Source organism: Myotis daubentonii, chromosome 2 (genome assembly GCF_963259705.1).
Source record: "Myotis daubentonii chromosome 2, mMyoDau2.1, whole genome shotgun sequence".
Taxonomy (NCBI): Eukaryota; Metazoa; Chordata; class Mammalia; order Chiroptera; family Vespertilionidae; genus Myotis; species Myotis daubentonii.
The window spans coordinates 9,144,480-9,156,630 of NC_081841.1; the positions used below are offsets into that span (position 1 = coordinate 9,144,480).

At 38.3% G+C, this 12,151-nt stretch overlaps 1 protein-coding gene across 28 annotated transcripts in view; it reads left to right on the forward strand.

Moving 5' to 3' along the window:
• Positions 1 to 12,151, forward strand: part of RBFOX2 (RNA binding fox-1 homolog 2) — a 267,496-nt gene that overhangs the window by 133,018 nt on the left and 122,327 nt on the right. The window lies entirely within an intron of this gene.

Genomic DNA, 12,151 nt, shown 5'->3' on the forward strand with positions numbered 1-12,151 from the left:
GTTTATTGCTATTTTGCCATTCTAATTGTTCTACATAGTTAGCGAACTAGACTTAATAGTAAATTAAGTCATCACAAAAGTAGGAACAGTTGTGTTCAGATAACATTGAAGGCCAGGTACTGTCACTAGATACTTGGCAGCGAAAAGCCATTAAAAGATTTTAAGTAAGATTGGAGTAGGCTGGAGTGGAGTTTATAATTAGATTTGTTTTTTAAAAGTTATCTACACAGATTAGAGGGGAGTGAGCTGCAGAAAGAAGTTAGGTGGTTGTTGTGTAACTAAGTGACAGAGAATGATAATGACAACATGTGCTAGAGAGAACTAGAACTGTGTGACCGATAGTCATAGGTCAGAGTGACAGGATATTGTCATGATTTGGAAGAGGAGAGATATTCCGAAGGTAAAATTGGTAAGATATTGCCATGATTTTTGTAAGAGGACCAGGATTGTGGGGTTTTATTTGTTTGTTTTTTTATAAGAATAAAGGTGAAGGGGATAATGAGTTTGATTTGGGGGTAACTTTGAGATGTTCAAGGGGAAATACTGCTTAGATAGTTGGCTACCTTGGTCTGGAATATAAGGAAAGATACGCAGGCAATAGTAACTGAACCTGTAGGCAGGTATGATGATGGCTTAAGAGGAGAATGACATTTAGGGAGAAAATGTAGAGCAAAAAGGGAAGTTAATGCTTGATATAGGAGATGAACCCTCAAAGGAGGCAGAGAACAAGGTTCCGGAGAACTTGCTCTTCAGGAGGAAAACCAGGACACTAGGAAATTAAGATAAAAGAGTGTCAGGAAGCCCAAGCCAGCTTTGCTCAGTGGTTAGGGTGTTGGCCCTGGGCACTGAATGGTCCCCGGGCACTGAACGGTCAAGGGCACATACCTTGGTTACAGGCTCAATCCCCTGCCCCTGGTTGGGGTGCATGTGGTAGGCAACCAATCTTTGTGTCTCTCTCATATCGATGTTTCTCTCTCTCTGTCTCTTCCCCTCCCTTTCACTCTCTCTAAAAATAAATGGGGGGTGGGCGGGGTGGGTGGAGAATATCCTCAGGTGAGAATTAACAAAAGAGTGGCAGGAAGAGAACCAAAATACGAGTTTAACAACATGAAGGTAATTGATAATCTTTGCAAGGGTTGTTTCTCTGAACTATTGAGGGCAGAAGCCTGAGAGTAGTGGAGTAAGTTGTGGAGTTCATGGGTAGGCAAGGAAATGAAGATTGAATTAGTGGACGTAGACAATTGTTGGAAAAGTTTGACTCTGAAGGAATGTAGAGAATAGCTAGAAGAGTATCAGGAGTAGAAAAGGTTTGTTTTATTTTAAATAAAAGAGTCTTAACCATGTTTAAAAGCTAATTGAATAAATTTATTTGAAAAGAAGTGTACTATGTAAGAGGAGGGGTACATGCTCTTATACTTTGGGGAAATGGTATTGGCTCTCCCATTTAACAGGAGGCAAAGCAGATGAGGACAGACGAGCTAACGGCATTTAGGAATTCAAAAAGTCCTTACAGAGAGAAGGTAGAAAGCAGAGTGGGTGAGGTGTGAAAAGGGTCATTGATTTTCCAAAGAAGAAAAGATTGGTGAAAAAGTATTTATGTTTGGGAACCATATATAATTCCATGTGGCTTGTATGTGTGGGATGAGTGGAAGAGTGGTGGATAAAAATTTAAAATTCAGAGGCCAGATTATTTGATCAGTTTAAGGTATTTGTTAGTTTATTCCAATAAGGAACCACTGATAGATTTTAAGCAGGATCAGGTATGATCAGATTTATATATTAGGAAGATAATAAGAGGCTTTATTATTGCAGAATTTATATTTATTCTTTTGGTGAAATTAGTTTGATGCATATTTTAAAAGCTCTAAAAACTGTAAGGGGTAACCAAATCATCATATTAATAATATGTGACTCAAGCAGTTAAGACATTTATTGATGACTACTGTGTGCTGATTGCTTCCTAAGGGGTAGGGAAAGAGCATGAATAAGACTAAGTTTTTTCCCATGGTTTGTTTTTTTTAACTTAACTGAGAAAAGAAAACTGTAAATGTTTAAGGAAACAAGATAATTTCAGAAAACTATAGGAAGTGCTATAGAGAAGAGAAGGTAATATGAACCCAAGTGCTTTGGATAGGCTGAAAAAAGGCCTGAATGATAAACACCATCTTGTCAAATAGGGAAGGAAAGCATTATAAGCAGACAAAGTGACAAATACAGTCTTCAGATGGAAATGCATTGGGGGTATTGGAAAAGAGGGGTGGTGTGGTTAAAGTGCAGAGAACAAAAAGAACATGGGAAGATAAATAAGATTGGAAATGTACTACCCTAGATCATTCCCCAAGGTAGCAGTTTGAATTTTGTTCTGGTTAAAATGGGGAGGCATTGGGAGATTCAAGCAGGAGAGTGGTTTTCTTTAGGAAGAGTGATAAAGTGCTAAGGGAGGTCAGGAAACCCTTGCTCTATCTAAGCGAGAGGTAATGGCTTAGACCAGTGATGGCGAACCTTTTGAGCTCGGCGTGTCAGCATTTTGAAAAACCCTAACTTAACTCTGGTGCCGTGTCACATATAGAAATTTTTTGATATTTGCAACCATAGTAAAAGATATATATATATATATATATATATTGGTGGTCCGTACGGGGACCGAATGGACTTATATTTTTGATATTTATTTTATATATTTAAATGCCATTTAACAAAGAAAAATCAACCAAAAAAATGAGTTTGCATGTCACCTCTGACACGCGTGTCATAGGTTCACCATCACTGGCTTAGACTCTGGAGGGCAGTTTGATAGGACTGAAGAGGGCTTGCGTGTGTGGTGAAATGAAAGAGGGATCTGAGTTACTTGGGTTTTGGCTTAAGGAATTAGGGTGGAGGGGTTGTTTCCTTACAACAGAACAGAGAGTACACAAAAACAGTGTGTATGGTTTGGACTTGCTAAAATTTGAAATGTCTGTTAGGCATCCCGGTGGAAAAGTTCAGTGGCAATTTGATATGAGTGGAGTTCAGAAGAAAGATGTGAGCTGGGGGTGTAAGGTTGAGATTCATCAGTACATACTTAAAGCCTTGGGAGAAAATGTGATTAGAGAATAGGGCTGAGGTGAGGCCACAACATTAGTAACAAAGAAACAGAATTTCCAGAGGATGAGGCCCAGAAACCAGGATTTTAAAAAGATTTCCAGGTGATTCTAATGTGCAGCCAAGGTTGAGAACCACGGTTTGCTGAGGATAGCTCATGGCTTCTAGGGCACAGAGTAGTAGATGAGTTTAGATGAGTGGATGTACAGAGCTGTATGGGGTGAGCCATCTGAAAGGGAGGGGACGTCTGATAATGATTGAGGTAAATGAGGCTATAAGCCAGGATGGAACTGTTCCCTTGAGAAAAATTGGGTGATTACTTAAACCTTTAAGCCAGAGCAATAGTTCTCAAACTTCATAGTGTCTCAGAATGCCTGGCCCACCTCCAGAATTTTGGATTCATTAGATCTGGGTGGACCTGGGTATTTACATTTCTAATTAATGCCCAGGTGATGCTGATGCTGCTGGTCCAGAGACCACACTTCAGAAACTATTGTTCCCGAGAAACTAGTGTGGCTGGGTTGTGAACGGTAGCCCAGTACGATGTGTGGCCTGGGTGCCGGGCAGAGGTTTTCTCGGGACAGCTATGTCAGGCATCTCTCTGACTTCGGCAGTTTAAGAAGGAAGTGAGTATATGATCATTTCTTTTGTGAGAAAGCGGTTTGTAAGTGGTTCAGTTTGATTATCATCAAACATTAATTGAATGTCTATTTTTTGCAGCACATTGAGGATACCAAAAGTTGTAAAGTCCACCCCTTTCCCCCCCAAGAATAATGGGGTAAAGGGGCACAGAAGTTAAATAGAAAAATAATACATTGTAGCAAAGATTACATTGTAGGTGGTAATGGGCAGTTGTCAACGGGAGTTCAGAAAAATAGGCAATCACTGAGGATGGGATTGGTTGGGGAGGGTTTCTTGAAGGAGGTATAATTTAAGCTAGATTCTGGCAGGACTAAACAGAGACAAGCCAGATGGAGAACTGGCATAAGCAAAGGTATGGTGTCAAGTATGAACATGAAACTTGACTACTCAAGAATCCCATTACTTTCATCCTGGCCCAAGCCACCATTATCTCTTGCCTATATTATTATAATAATTTTCTAACTAGCCTCCCTGCTTCTGTTCTTCTGCACCCCCCTCCCAAAGTCTGTCCTCAACACAGCAGCCAGAGTGCTCCTTTTAAATGTCACATTATATTGCTCCTCTGTCCAAAACTCTCTAGGGGCTTCTTATCTTACTGTAAAAATCAAACACCCTACCCTGGCCTTTAAGGCCCTTGTATGACTTGCTTCCCTGACTAAGTTCTTGAACTCATGTTTATATCAAACATGCCCTTGCCTCAGGGCCTTAGCACTTGCCTACCCCCCTGCTCTTTCTCCAGATATCAGTACCACTCTCTTGTATACATGAAATCTCTACTCAAATGTCATGTTATCATGAGCATCCTATGTACTGTAAATGGTAATTCCCTACCTCTCTGTGCAATATTTCCCATCCCCTTTTTCCCCTGTCCTTATTTTTCTCCATATCACCTACCACCATCTGATCTGCTGTGTATTTTTTTGTTTAATGTCTTTCTCCTCCAACTAGAATGTAAGCTCCATGAGGGCACTGGTGTATCCTCTGTGCCTAGAAAGGTGCTTGGTACATAGTGGGCGCTGATTGGGCATTTGTGGAGTGAAAAGAAGGGAGGAAGGAAACTTTGGAGGGAAAAGTGAAGAGGCCAGTCTCATTGGAAGAGATAGGAATGGAAGCAATGTTTGATGGGTAAACCAGATGTTGAATGTTAGATAATTACTTATATAGAAAATAGGAATTATTTTTAAAAATCCACTAAGCCAATATTTAACTTTCTTGAAATAGTGCTTTGTAATTAGGTTCTGTTGCTAGGATGGCTTGGGGAGGGACCAGAAGCAACGATAGCAATTACTATTGTAGTTGTTCAGGTATGAGATAACTAGGCCTTGGGATCAGAGTTTGGAAGTGAGTAGTTTTTAAGTAGAGTTGAAGCCTTATGTATGAGTGCTAAAAGATGATGTTTCCAGTTGTATAAAAAAGCTGCCTTGTTTTGATATGTATGTTTTAATATGGCACTTAACCTTAAACAATATAATTTGTCATGTTTCAAACCAGAATATGGGCTTTTATTGTTTTAGAATTTATAAATTAGGGAATAAATTTGTAAGCAATTAAGCAAGTATTCGTTCTAGTAGATTTTAAATTGTACGTTTGGGAAGGGTAGAAAATCAGCGTGATCAAAGCATACATGTAAGTGAAGGGAGCGGACACAGGGGCTACAGTATCTCCCAGCACACTTGGTATCCTCATGTGCTGCACAAAATAGATATTTAACGAATGTTTGCTGATCATCAAACTTTCTACCAAAGTGATGATCTAACATTCAACATCTTCTAGAAATTGCTGTCCCTCAAAAGAAATGATCATATATTCACTTCCTCCTAAGTGCCAAAGGCAGAGATGCCTGACACAGCTGTCCTGAGAAAACCTCTGCCCATCACCTCAGGCCCTTTAGTTTCTTTTTCAATGAATAATGTAGGTATTAGGAGTTATGGTCTTCCTTCGCTAGCTACCTTTTCCCTTCTTTGTTCTGGAAATAGGTGCTGCCTTTAAAACTTGAGATCTGGTTTTAAGCATTGCCTTCTTGTGTGTGGTTAGCCTTCTCTGGTGAATGTGAGCTTGCTGCTCTTCCTCACAAATGCTTTTTTGGCATCCTTCACTATTACAAAATGAGATAACATACAGTACTTTTAATAAAAGGCCAGCATAGAATAGGCACTCCACAAATATTGTTTGAAAGGTTAATTAAATATTCTAAATATAATGAACTGTCTGTGTAGCAAAGTGTCGAACTAAAATACTGGGTTTTGCTTCCACTTAACTCAAAGTGTAGGTTCTGTATTCTTATTTGTGTAGTAACTCAGATGGTATTTTACTTGCTTATTTGAATCTAGACCATTAAATCAGAGGTAGAATAAATCAAAGCCTACTTTTTATTCTTTAACTGTCAAGTTATTTTTCCTGAGTGTGAGATGAACCCTTTAATCACTGGCCAAATTGTCATATCCATGAAAATCAGAAATAACCAATTACAGCTTCATTGAATATTACATTATATGATGGTTACAGTTCTGTTTGTGGCTCAATCATTAACCTACTCTGTGATTATAACAAGTCACAAGATCTTTATGCTCTGTGTTTCATCCATAAGATGGGCATGATGTTAGTTCACTCACATTGTTGAGTGTTATTTCTCAAATAAAATGACATCTAAATAAAAATATTCTAAAACGATTTATTTTTTATTTATTATATTTATAGTTGCCAATTAGATAAAAAGCAGTGTAATATTTTTTTGCCAAGTTCATTTTGAAAGTCTCACTAAACATTACAATTTAAAAGCAGATGGCAATGTGGGTGGGACATGTGTTTGGAGGATAACAGTTGCTATTGTGTGTATGCTCCCCTCTGCTATATTCATTAATTCTAGATGATTATTTTTATTCTTTTGTTTTCTTGTTTAACTTAATTAAATTAATTAAAAAATAAGTTTTCTGTACTTATTGAAAGTCAGAATGGTATTTTTGTATATTACTCTAGTAGTAGATGTTTGCAGATTTCATCCAATACCAGAGAAATTTTCAAGATTGTTAAAAAACAATTGAGATCAGAAAGGAGAAGGAATAGAGATTCCCAAGGGCCTCCTATGTATGAGGCACTGGGTTTTGGCCTTTCACAACTATTATTTTATTATGTTATTATGAAATAATTTTATAATGTAGAAACAAGAGTCAAACCATGCAGAAAGGCTGAAATTTTTCAAAATAAAGTATTGGCTGCTTTTTTGTTTAACAGTCCTTCCTTCAATTCTTTTCTCTCCTCTCACACTTTACCATAATCAGCAAGAAGAAATCAGAGGGCACCTTCAATGTTTTGCTTGGAACATTGTCTTGCTTCAGCCGGTACTCCTAAACAATGTGCTATAATGCTTCCAATAGTCTGTGAGAGACAGCTTCTAAGATGGCCCCAGTGATTCCCATTCTGGTATGCTTGCTCTTGTGCAATCTCTTGCCATTGAGTATAGGCTGGCCCTAGGGACTCACTTCGAAGTAACAGAATATAGCAAAAGTGATAGGATGTTACTTCCAAGATTTGGTTACAAAGAGACTGTCTTTTTTCATCTTGGGTGCTTGCCCTCTCTAGCTCTTTCTGTATGGGGTGCTTCTACAGCAGAAATCTAAAATGTGGGAGTGACTTTGGAACTGGGCAATGGACTTTGAGGAGAGTGTTAGTGAAAGAGTACCTTGAACATGTTGCTTATAAAATCTGGGACTTTGAGGAGATTGCCATGAGGGCTTAAGGAAAGGAAACTGGAAGAAAGGGCAAAGTTTAGCAACACTATTGTTTGTAGTTATGGAAAGCAGCAAATGTGCCTAATGAACTGGGAGATCTAGCTATGTAAATTTCCAAGCAAAACATTGAAGGTGCCCCTGGTTTCTTCTTGTTGCTTATAGTAAAGTGTGAGAGGAGAGAAATGGAAGGAAGGACTGTTAAACAAAAAAGCAACCAGGACTTGATTTTGAAAATTTTCAGCCTTTCTGCATGGTAAATGATAGTAAAATTAAGACTTGGATTCTTAGCAAAGATCCGTTCAAGGGCACTGCCAGGAGAATGGTAGTTTAAAGATGAATCTGAGAGTGTGGCTGTAAAACCTTTTTTATGACAGAAAAATCGAAAGTAGTACTACCTTAAGTCACACAAAAGGCTTCTCAAACACTAGGGCTTCTAACCATTTTAGTACGAGCATAAGGTTGAAAAGGTTTTTTTTAACCCTTTTTGTATCCTCTTTCTTTTTGTTTTATTTTATTTTATTTTTTTAAAATATATTTTATTGATTCTTTACAGAGAGGAAGGGAGAGAGACAGAGAGCTAAAAACATCGATGAGAGAGAAACATCGATCAGCTGCCTCCTGTACATCTCCTACTGGGGATGTGCCCGCAACCCAGGCACATGCCTTTGACCGGAATCGAACCTGGGACCTTTTAGTCCGCAGGCCGACGCTCTATCCACTGAGCCAAACCGGTTTCAGCTTATTTTATTTTTTAATCCTCATGGAGGAGTGAGGATATTTTTCCATTGATTTTTTTTTTTTTTTTTTAGAGAGAGAAAAAAACATCAGTGTGACAGGGACACATCAATTGGTTGCCTCCCACAGGCTCCGACCAGGGGTGAAGGTCGGACCTGCAACCCAGGTATGTGCCCTTGACCAGGAATCGAACACGAGACCTTCTGGTGCACAAGCCAACACTAACAATTGAGCACACCAGCCAGAGCTTTTTCTTTTTATTATATGAGTCCATGCTTATAGACAGTCTTTCTAGTTCTGTATTTATTCCTGTAAGTCATTTCCTACCTGTGTGAGGAACTATCTGATCAATGTGCAGTCTTTTTTTTTTTTTAATATACTTTATTGATTTTTTACAGAGAGGAAAGGAGAGGGATAGAGAGTTAGAAACATCGATCAGCTGCCTCCTGCACGCCCCCCCCCCCCCTACCCCCCCGGGGATGTGCCTGCAACCAAGGTACATGCCCTTGACCGGAATCGAACCTGGGACCCTTGAGTCTGCAGACTGACGCTCTATCTACTGAGCCAAACCGGTTAGGGCACAATGTACAGTCTTATCATTTAAGCTTTCCCTGTAAAATGAAGGCATTCACTGTACTAATGTCAACCATATTGAAGAAAATAGACATAAGCTATCCTCCAGTCATTCTAGATTCTAACTCTATTGATGTGTTGTCGTTCCTCCCCTTCTCCCACTGCCTTTACCCTTGTTAATAGTACAAGATCACTGCAGGTATTTTTTTTTTTTTAAAAAAAACGGGGTTTTTAAAATCTGTTAATAGTTGAAAAAACATTGAGCTGAGAAAAGAGCATTAACAGTTTTTCTTAGGACAGAAAGGATCATTAAATCTCTTTGAAATCCAAATAATGTGCTCTTGATTTCGCTTCCTTTGCATCTGTTTTACATTGAAATTCAAGCCTATTCTTCCTCATAGCTCAAACCAAGGCAAATTTCTTGCTGAGCAGTACTCAAGCCGGTCCCAAACTTGTTCTAGAGTTGTCACATTTTTGCGGTGAGTATTGGGTTCCATGTCAGTGCTTGCACTGCTTTGACCCTTGGTTGCGCTCTTGCTCCTGTTGTAGCTCTCTCCCTGTGTAGATCCGAATCTTCCAAATAAGTGATGTTTCACTGACACATACTGTCCAAATTTTTTATCCCCTATTTTCCTGGTTTTGAAAGCATATATACCTCAAAAGGCAACCTTCTTCGAATGTAATTTAATTGCTTATGAGCTGTCATGCATCAGCCTAGAACATATGCATTTTGTAAATTCTGATTCCAGATTCCAAATACATCACTAATAGGTTCTAGCTTCTTATACGTCTGGATCTCTTATGTAGCCTAATCATAGTATTTAACGTATTTTTTTTAACTATTGACAGTACATAATTTTGTTGAAGAGAGAATGGATGTCTTCTTTGCTCCGTAACTACAAAACATTTTTATTTTTAGATTTATAAACATTTTGGAATGATCAAAGAATTTTAAAAAATTTTAAATTATCTGTTTCTTTCCTTTACCTTTATATATATACTTACCTTCAGCACTTGGCCACTTATGAAATGTAAACTTTCTCATATTGTAAGAGATGAAAGAATACTGTCACGTGTCCTTTTAGCAAAACTGGATGATCCCAGTTCTTGCAAAATACTTCATGAAGACTGGGTGGAGGTGGGCAAAATGGGGGGAAATGGGAGACATCTGTAATAGTTTCAACAATGAAAAAATATACTGCATGAAGAAATACTTTCTGTTGAACTCAGTCAAACTACCATAATACGTTTTGTTCTTAGAAATATATTGTTCAATATTGATTCTTGACTTTGGTTAAGATTATATCCTATGTTAAGATATAATATCTTAAAGAAATCTCAAAATTTCGCTTACATATCAAATTTCACCATCATCAGTGGAAGCTTGACCTGGGGGTGGTAAACACATAATACAGTGTACAGATGGTGAATTGTAGAGTTGTGCACCTGAAACCTGTGTAATTTTGTTAACCAGTGTGACCCCAATAAATTCAATAAAAATTTAAAAGATAATGAATAAAAATCATCCAAAAATAAAAGAAAATTTCACCATCACCATTAGAATTTAGAGTGCTGCTATCCATGTTTGTATTTATTTTCAATTCACCTAATAGTTGTGGAACATTTTCCCATGTTAGTTTTTCTTTTCTTGTCATTATGGGTGGGCAGTGAAAAACTGAATTCCTAACTGTATTCAATGAAAACTAAGCAAACTATAAAGACAGTGTCTCCAGTCTTTTTTATTGCCTTCTTGAAAGGTGACACAGTACTTTGTACAGTGCAATAGGAAAACTGAAGGATGATGTGTTAGCGAGAATTTATTTCACTTTAGCATTATTCTTCTAAGTGAGCACGTCATTTACTTTATTATTTAGTCATTTTCAAAACATGGTTAGGAATAATTAATGAGCAAAGGTTGGTGAAAAATCACTCACAAACTTGTGGGAAAAACTACAGTTTTCCCCTTCTCAGATAATGACATCTTTTTGTTGCTTGGGCCAGAAAAAGTTGGCGTTATCCTAGATCAGTGATGGCGAACCTTTTGAGCTCAACGTGTCAGCATTTTGAAAAACCCTAACGTAACTCTGGTGCCGTGTCACATATAGAAATTTTTTGATATTTGCAACCATAGTAAAACAAAGACTTATATTTTTGATATTTTATATATTTAAATGCCATTTAACAAAGAAAAAAATGAGTTCGCGTGTCATAGGTTCGCCATCACTGTCCTAGATCCTTCTTTCTCTCTCTCTTTTCAGTCTTATAAATCAGCAAACCCTTTAGGCTCTGCCTTTCAAAAATAACCTGAAGCTGATCCCTTTTCACTAGCTCTACTACTTCCATCCTGGGTCAGTGCACCATCCTCTCTTGCCTGGATTATTGTAACAATCTCCTACCTGGTCCCACCATTGACTCCAAATAATTTATTCTGAGCACAGCATCAGATGTGATCCTTTAAAAATATAAATCTGATCATGCTCAAAAGCCCACTAATGTGCTTCACTCAGGGACTTCTGGACAAGGCTGTGGTCGAGCTGGCTCCCACGTACCCCTTTGGTTCCATCTCCCGTTCTTTCCCTTTCTCACTCTCCTCCGGCCACACTTGGCTTCCCGCTGTCCCGCACGCTTGCCAGGGACTTTGTTTGACTTGTTTCCCCCACTTGTACTGCTCTTCTCCAGACACCCTCAGGTCTGTCTTTACCTCATTCACATTTTTGTTCAAATGTTACCTTTCAGCTAGTTCTTTTTAGTCATTCTGCTTTAAATTTTCCATAACTCTTACCATCTTCCAGTATAAAAACATCTCTTTAAAAAAAAAAAAAAAAACTTCTTGTCCCTCCTTTAGAGGTTTTTGTCTGGCTTTGTTTATAGCTGTTTCCCCAATGTCGAGGATAGTGAATGATGTCCAGAAAGTATTTATCAAATGGGTGCTACATTCCAGAGGTTTTCTACTTGTTACTTTTTCTTTAACAAGGGAATACTTAGTAACTAGGAATTTAGTGTGTGGAACTCTCTGTATTTGTCACCAGCCATTCTCTCTCATTTACTAGGGACCACTTGTCCCCAGTGTGCGTGTGATGGTTTATACTGTTGGGGCAGTAATGCTGCATGGTGCAGGCTTTGGAACCAAATTGACTAGTTTCAGGTCTGGCTCTGCTGCAGTCTGTCTTGGCAACATTAGGCGTATTACTGTGCTTTCTCATCTATACAATTAGAACAAAAGTAGTACCTCAGAGGGTTGTTTTGAGCCATGTAAAGCTCTCAGAACAGTTCCTGGTACATAGTAAATGTTCAATATATGTTGTTATGATTGCTAACCTTTCTGGGCTCATCTTAGTTGTTCTGAGACAGGTGTCAACTATATTCCTGAGTGGCAATACTGAGAACTATTG